This window comes from Carassius carassius, chromosome 5 (genome assembly GCF_963082965.1).
Source record: "Carassius carassius chromosome 5, fCarCar2.1, whole genome shotgun sequence".
NCBI lineage: Eukaryota > Metazoa > Chordata > Actinopteri > Cypriniformes > Cyprinidae > Carassius > Carassius carassius.
In genome coordinates, this window is record NC_081759.1 from 28,934,102 (window position 1) to 28,941,087 (window position 6,986).

The following is a 6,986-nucleotide window of genomic DNA, read 5'->3' on the forward strand; positions in this document are numbered from 1 at the left end:
ATTCCAATTACGTGATTAATTAACTTAAAATCCTTTGTCATAATTTCTTGACTGAACACAAAACATAATAGCAGCATAATACCACTCAATTATAGTAAAACATCTTAAATTTGTTATTACTCTTTACATTTTCTTTTTTGACCTAGACACATACCCATACACACACTGCTGAACTATCATAATAGCCTATGCTTTATGTGAATAGTCCCTTAACCTTGGATAAAAAAAAAAAAAGGAAAGAGAGATTTCGCATTAGTCCATAAGAGACATGTGTGTAAATACCACAGGGAAGAAGAAAAAACATCACAGGACGCAAAGGGGGAAAGAAGAAGAGCTGGAGGTTAAGGAATATGTAGAAAAATGATGAAGATGAAGACAGAAGAATGAATGTTTCTTAACCAGTGATGGAGACCTTATAAAAGAAGAAATGATAGGAGCCATATGGAAGGTTGTTGACCAGTTCTGAGGAGAAGGATCCATAATATCTGTAATGATAATATTGTCATTCTTTTTTATAATTTTCTCAGATTTCAGCGGTTGTTATTGTTGTTTTGTGTAAATGTAGTTTTAAAAAGAGAAAATTTGTTGTTGTTGTTGTTCTGCATCAGTATAGGATGTTTGTATGTTTATGTGTTCAGGATCTGGGCTTGTGCACTTGCAGAAGGGGAAGTTTTGTGGAGGGTGGTGCAGTTGGGGGTGGGGGTGGGGGGACCAGTCCGTCCATCTGGCAACAACCAGCTACGCAGGCACAAGAGCAATTATGGAAGTGGACTAAACTAAACTCTAATCCGCAGGCACACACACAAACACACACAGACACACTCCAGAACACATTAGCACAGACGACACAGTGACACTGCAACAGAAATTTAATCTGAGTGGAGAATTGGACAGATGAAATAAACTAAATGTTCCTACGCAAAATGAGGTAAAGGAAAGAAAGATGTGAAGATGGATTGGGGTGAAGGAAGGCGAGTGAGGTGACAGATAGAAAGAAAGAAAGAAAGAGAGAGAGGTAAGGAGGGAGGGAGAGAGAGGGGTAGTGGGCCGCATCATTGCAGGCACACTGCATGAGTTAATCCAGATTAGGCAGTCTAAAAAGGAGCGGCTTAATCTGCAGGCCAGCCAGTAATACACAGACCGCTGTCAGCACCAATCACTCACACAGTTTTAATCCCCAAAGAAACGCACACGCCGGACACACGCACACAAACACAAACACACGCTCTCTGAACAATGTGAGTTAAGCATGCATATATAAAATATTCTGCACAATCAGACAAAAGATTCATCAATGTTCAGTATGTGCTAAATTTGTATACAAAACTTTTTCCAACTACTTTAATCCCTGTCAAATCAGTGATGTAATCACTTAATACAGGCATTAAAAACAGCTAGTGAGCAATTTTTAATGCAGTAGTAGATGTGTTTCTTTTGGAAGATGCTGTGATGAGGCAGTTACTTTCAGATGAAGACAAAACGTCCCATTGTGGACAGACTTTGGGTGACGGATTAAAAGGGTTTTAATGTCAGTGGGGCTGTATGCTGAGGGCCCCAATAACTGATTGACAGCTTGTCTGTCCCTCTAGTGGAGATTCTGTTCATTTATCCAATTTATTTAAATTTACTGAACTGTACTGGATGATGACATCACTGAATTCAATGTCCAACAGCCTTTAACTGAAAATTAAGTGTTTACTATGTCCTTCTGCATCATTGAAACACTTTTTTCATATTCGATACTGAAAAGCTGCTTTGACAGAATCTATACTGTTAAAAGCAAAGCACTAACTAAAGGTGACCTGACTTGACTTAAAAGTAATTAATTGGTGTCTAATCTAATTAACCCAATTGTTGTCACTTCGGGATATCATACATCAGACAATGCTGTATATTAGTATTGCAAAATGCCTTTGTGATCGTACTACTTCCTAATTAATGTAATTTAATTTAGACGTCACTTCAGCATTAAGCCTGTCAAAAGTAGTATCTTTTTTCAAACTGCAAATTATAATGTTGTTATGCTCAAATGTAGGCTACCTAATACTTTGATTGATTGATTGACTGATTGACAAGAGATTTTCATTCAGTTGATGGCTGCCAATTTTAATATCGTGTTTTAGTGAATCTGTTGTATAGTTAATATTTTTCTTATCAATACAGACACATGTCTTCAAACGTAGATATAAAGTAGGGTTTAATAAGGAAAGTAAATGAGTTTATAATTATAAATGTAATTTCGCCCCCTGTAGGATGCCACTTTTCTTTTCCGTCGGAAACAGAAATAAATTATTAGCACAATTGCATTAACCCACTGGTTTCAATTTATTATCTTAACCACTAAAATAATTAGACAAAAGAGCAGTGAGCAAGAAACAAACCGGTATGGAATATTACATTGACCAAAAAAAAAAAAAACTTAATGTTGATATCATTGTCGGCGACAGCTGATGGCGTCAACCTCACGTCGAAACCTCCGATTTGTTAAGCGATGCGAAAAACGCAGATGATTGGTCAAATTTACTCACAAACCCGCCCACATACGGATGTTACTTTTTGCCAGTAGAGTGGCAGTCTAGTAAGGTTCAACTCAGTCTGTTTTTATTTTTGGTTGTGATTATCTGTAATATGTTACCGGATATAAAATGGTAGCCGGATATGGATATGTTTCTGGTAGCGTGTGTCCATTTGTGGAAGACAGTTTTAGTCGTTTTCCCTCGCAGAGTAACATATACGGACTCTGCCAGGCAGGCGAGCAGGAGTTTCTGGCAGCGACCCTGAAGGGGGAAAGTAGTGTGCTTCAGAGATCAGGACCAGCAGAGGAAAATCAGACCTGTGGCCAGAGAGATTAAGTTCACATATATACCAGGTGAACGCCAGTTCGTTTGCTTCGATAGCCTTAGGATTTAGCTGTCCGATGCTATTTTTTTCTCTTTTCTGTTAATACAGTGGACGCAGAAATAGTCTCTATTGACGCCTTCAACAAATCTGCTCCTAAAAGAGTAATGGTCGTATGAATCACCTTCATTAAGGTGTGTTTCATTATTACGTGATTACGTTATACCTATATTAGTATGTGAACTTTTACTTATTTAGATCAGAGGCCATTGATAAATGACAAACGTTATAGTTACAAAGGAGCAAATGAGATTAATATGTTATGCTGTATAATCTGAGGCTTTCATCCTGTTGACAGAAAGCTGTCTGAACCTGGAGCTCCAGTTCACCCCCTTCCTGATTTATCACACCGAGTATGTCATTGTGTTTTTTTATGTTTGTATAAAATAAGCTGCAAGGTTTATATGCTGGCATTTTTAATATTTGAATACATGAAACACTGTTTTGTTATTTGTACTTCTGAAAGTTGAAACTGCATTGATGTTCACGTTTGATTTGCAGGGTGCATTGTGGAGATGGATCCGGTGAGACTGTGTTTCTCCTCAGTGGGCATGATCATTTCATACATCTTTACAAAGAGGTCAGCCTATAAAATGTAGTCCGAGTAATGGCTTCATATTGTTGATGCTTTGATTTGTACTTCTCTTATACTCTTGTACTAAAGATTGCAATTTCATTTTCAATGTCTGATAGTAGAATGCATCTTTGCACCAGTTTGAGGAACAACCAGTAGAAAGACTCTTTCCTGAACTTCAGGAGCTGCCAAGCAAGTGAGTGTGTCAAGTTTGGATGACTAGACTTTTGTAAGATGTTTGGTGGTAATTAGAATTTTTTGGTTAAACTGCAGTGTGTTATGGTTAAATGTTTTGAGCATTGATCAAAACCGGCGCCTCACTGCGTTTGGATGTCAGAATGGTTCTGTGGGACTTTCTCTTGTCAACCAAAAGGGACCTGGTGAGAAACACACTTACCGTACACTCTTTCCTCTTCTTCTTCAAATGTAATATGGTTATGATAACAGTTCTGGCTTTCTCTGTGCATTTGCCTTATTAGAGATTCTCCAAAACTGGCGTGTGCAGCATGACAGTCCCATCTCCACTGTGTTGCTGTTCCCTTTGAAACAGCCACACCAGAGCACTGACACTAACAGTGAGTGATACAGTTTATCACTGAATGGTCACAGTCATCAACCATACTTAAAATAAAGACACTATTTAGGCCTTTGTCTATCATGTCTAGAGTGCAGAGTGTGAATACTTGCATTCAGATCACTCTGAATTCATTTGTAGTCTTAAATTTAGAGTTTGAGGGCTTCAAACAGAAATGCATATAATACTGTTCACAAGTTTGGGGTTGGTTCCATTTTTTTATTTTATGTTTTTGAAAGTCTCTTTTGCTCACCATAAAATGTATTTGATCAGAAATGCAATTTAAAATGTAAAATGCAATTTATTCCTTTAGATGGCAAAGCTGAATTTTCAGTCTTTAGCATCTCGTAAATCGTTATTTTCTGCTCAAGAAACATTTTTGTGGTTTTCAGGAATCCTTTGATGAATATGAAGTTCAAAAACATTTTTAATGAGTTAAGCTTTATTTATTTTTATGCAAGATTACTAATGACAGGTAAGACCTCCACACTATTGTTATTGATCGGTCTTTATTCGTCTTTTTTTTCTGACAGGCAGTCAAAGGGAAACATTTAATCTATTAGTGACCAGTGCAATAGAAATGGCTGTTGTTTACAGGTCAGTAGCTGGTTAGTATGTTGCTTATTCTGCACCATGTTTCTGGTAGAGTGTAAAAAAAATGTGTGCGTGTTCAGGGATGTGGAGAAGTATGGACTGAGCAGACAGCAGTGTTTGGCAGAAAGCGACCAGTGCGATGCAGTTCTCTGTGCTCTTGTTGTTGATCTGGACTTTGATGGACAGCATGAGTTGTTGCTGGGAACATATGGACAGGTACAGTGCTGGATTTAAAGAACTGAAACACTTGCTAGAGAACAAACGTATGCCACATTGAATTTAAAGAGTTTAAAATGCATAAATTGATATTCCAGCAGCTTACCAGTAGGCATAAAATTGTGTTTTCAATTTGTGACCTGCAGGATCTACTGTGCTACAAATTTCCCCAACCAACGGGAGCTTTTGAAGATAAGTTACAGCTGCTGTGGAGACGGAGTTTTAAAAGTCCTCTGCTGTCACTGATTTATCTTGACCTGGATGGTGATGGACTGAGAGAGCTAGCCGTTCTTACCTTAAAAGGCCTGCATATCCTACAGGTAACTATCACTGAGCTGATTTATTATCATTACTTTGATGTATTAATTAATTTTCTGTATTTTTATCCCTAACAGCGCAGTCTGAAAACAACAGCAGATCTTGTTCTTCACAGATTGTCCACTTTAGTATGAAGATTGCCTGTTTCTTCAGAAGACCAGTCAATCAAAAACCAAGATGGTGAAGAGGGGTCTATTTCAATCAGCAATGAACTGAGCAGTGCAGAAACTTGACAATGACTTTTAAGTGAAAGATATTTGTTTTTATTTCAAAGGAAGGTAAAGAGTTAAATATCAAATTTTCCATCTAGCAGGCATTTCTGCAAGCAGTATTTTGCTGGGTGAGTAGTCTTTGCTGTAGAGTGATGTCACCCTTGAGTAAAGGGTTTTAAAAACAGACCTATTCTTCCTTGAATTTTGCACCAGTGCAATGACTATAAAATGAAAATGTCTCCTTGCTGGTGCCATGTTTGATTCCAGACTTATTTAATCTTACATCCTATTGATCACAAGCAATTCTTGTTCATATTGTGACCTCATTTCTGAACCTATTGGCTCTGCATAAGTTGTTCAATTAAAAACAGACCATTGAAAGACCCTGTGTAAAAAAAAAAGTGGACCAAACTAGTTTTTATTTCCTTGTTGATGAATGTTCTATTGAAATAATAGATATATTTAAATTATTATTTATGGGACTGAAGTGCTTGACATTATAACCTGGCAAAACTATTATTTCCTACTTTCTATTGCTAGTCTGTATATGGAAAGGGGATATTTGTCAAGAATTTGTATACCCTTACAAATAAGACATGTAATCAGTGTTGGTCCATTTTTAGTTTACTGAAGGTTACACACTTGATTTGGTTTCATGATATTTCTCAAGTTTCTGTGGGTAGGTGGTGTTGTGGTTTCCTCTTCCCAGGTGAGGGCGCCCTTAGATAACATTGTATCAGTGTCGCAGTGCATTTCAAAGATCCTGAGATCAGGCTTGACGTTTGTGCAGCCTGAGGCTTGGTCTGAAACTGCTGTCATGCTTGGCTCTCTCGGGTCTGCAGCTAGTTACTGTTGGACCCTCAGCAGACTAGACAAATATATCTGGTCATTACTCTTATCCCAGTACCATTTTTCTTTTTTTAATTACCATAACTGTATACTGTTATATTTTTGGTCCAGAAGGTCACAAAGCTGACAAGTAATGACCATGTAACTCGCAAGAATATCCAAAAGCACGTTATGTATCTTGTGTAGAACAGTTTATGTGAAAATACCAATTACAAGACAACTACCATTCAAAACGTTTAGTAAAAAAAAAAAAAGGTTGGTAAGATTTAATGCCTTTGAAAGATATTTTTTTATACTCAAATTTTCAGCGGCTATTAGTCTTCAGTATAACCCATTTCAGAAATAATTCTAATATTCTGATTTGGTGCTTAGGAAACAGTTTAATGTAGTGTTGCTTAATATTTTTGATGAATGGCAAGTCAGAAAGAACAGCATTTATTTCAAATAGAAAACAAATTTTGCTATTGTCACTTTTGATCAATTTAATACATTCTTGCATAAGTATTAATTTTGTAAAAAGAAAGTCTTACTGACACCAAATGTTACTAACTACACTTCCAAGAACAAGCTTTATAACTTTACAGATTAAAAAGGTTAACTGAATTCATACGTGGTGTATAGAAGTGGTGTAACCAAAACTTGAGCTCAACACGTGCTTTTATAGTCTGGACTCCCTTGTCCAGTTTACCTTACTGTAACCACATATGTGACCCTGGACCACAAAACCAGTTTTTCCTCAGTATTTGGGATT

At 37.1% G+C, this 6,986-nt stretch overlaps 2 pseudogenes; both read left to right on the forward strand.

Moving 5' to 3' along the window:
• Nucleotides 1-2,645: 2,645 nt before the first annotated feature.
• LOC132140502 (KICSTOR complex protein kaptin-like) lies at nucleotides 2,646-4,055 on the forward strand (annotated as a pseudogene).
• Nucleotides 4,056-4,679: 624 nt separating this feature from the next.
• Nucleotides 4,680-5,407, forward strand: LOC132140503 (KICSTOR complex protein kaptin-like; annotated as a pseudogene).
• The last annotated feature ends 1,579 nt before the right edge of the window (nucleotides 5,408-6,986 follow it).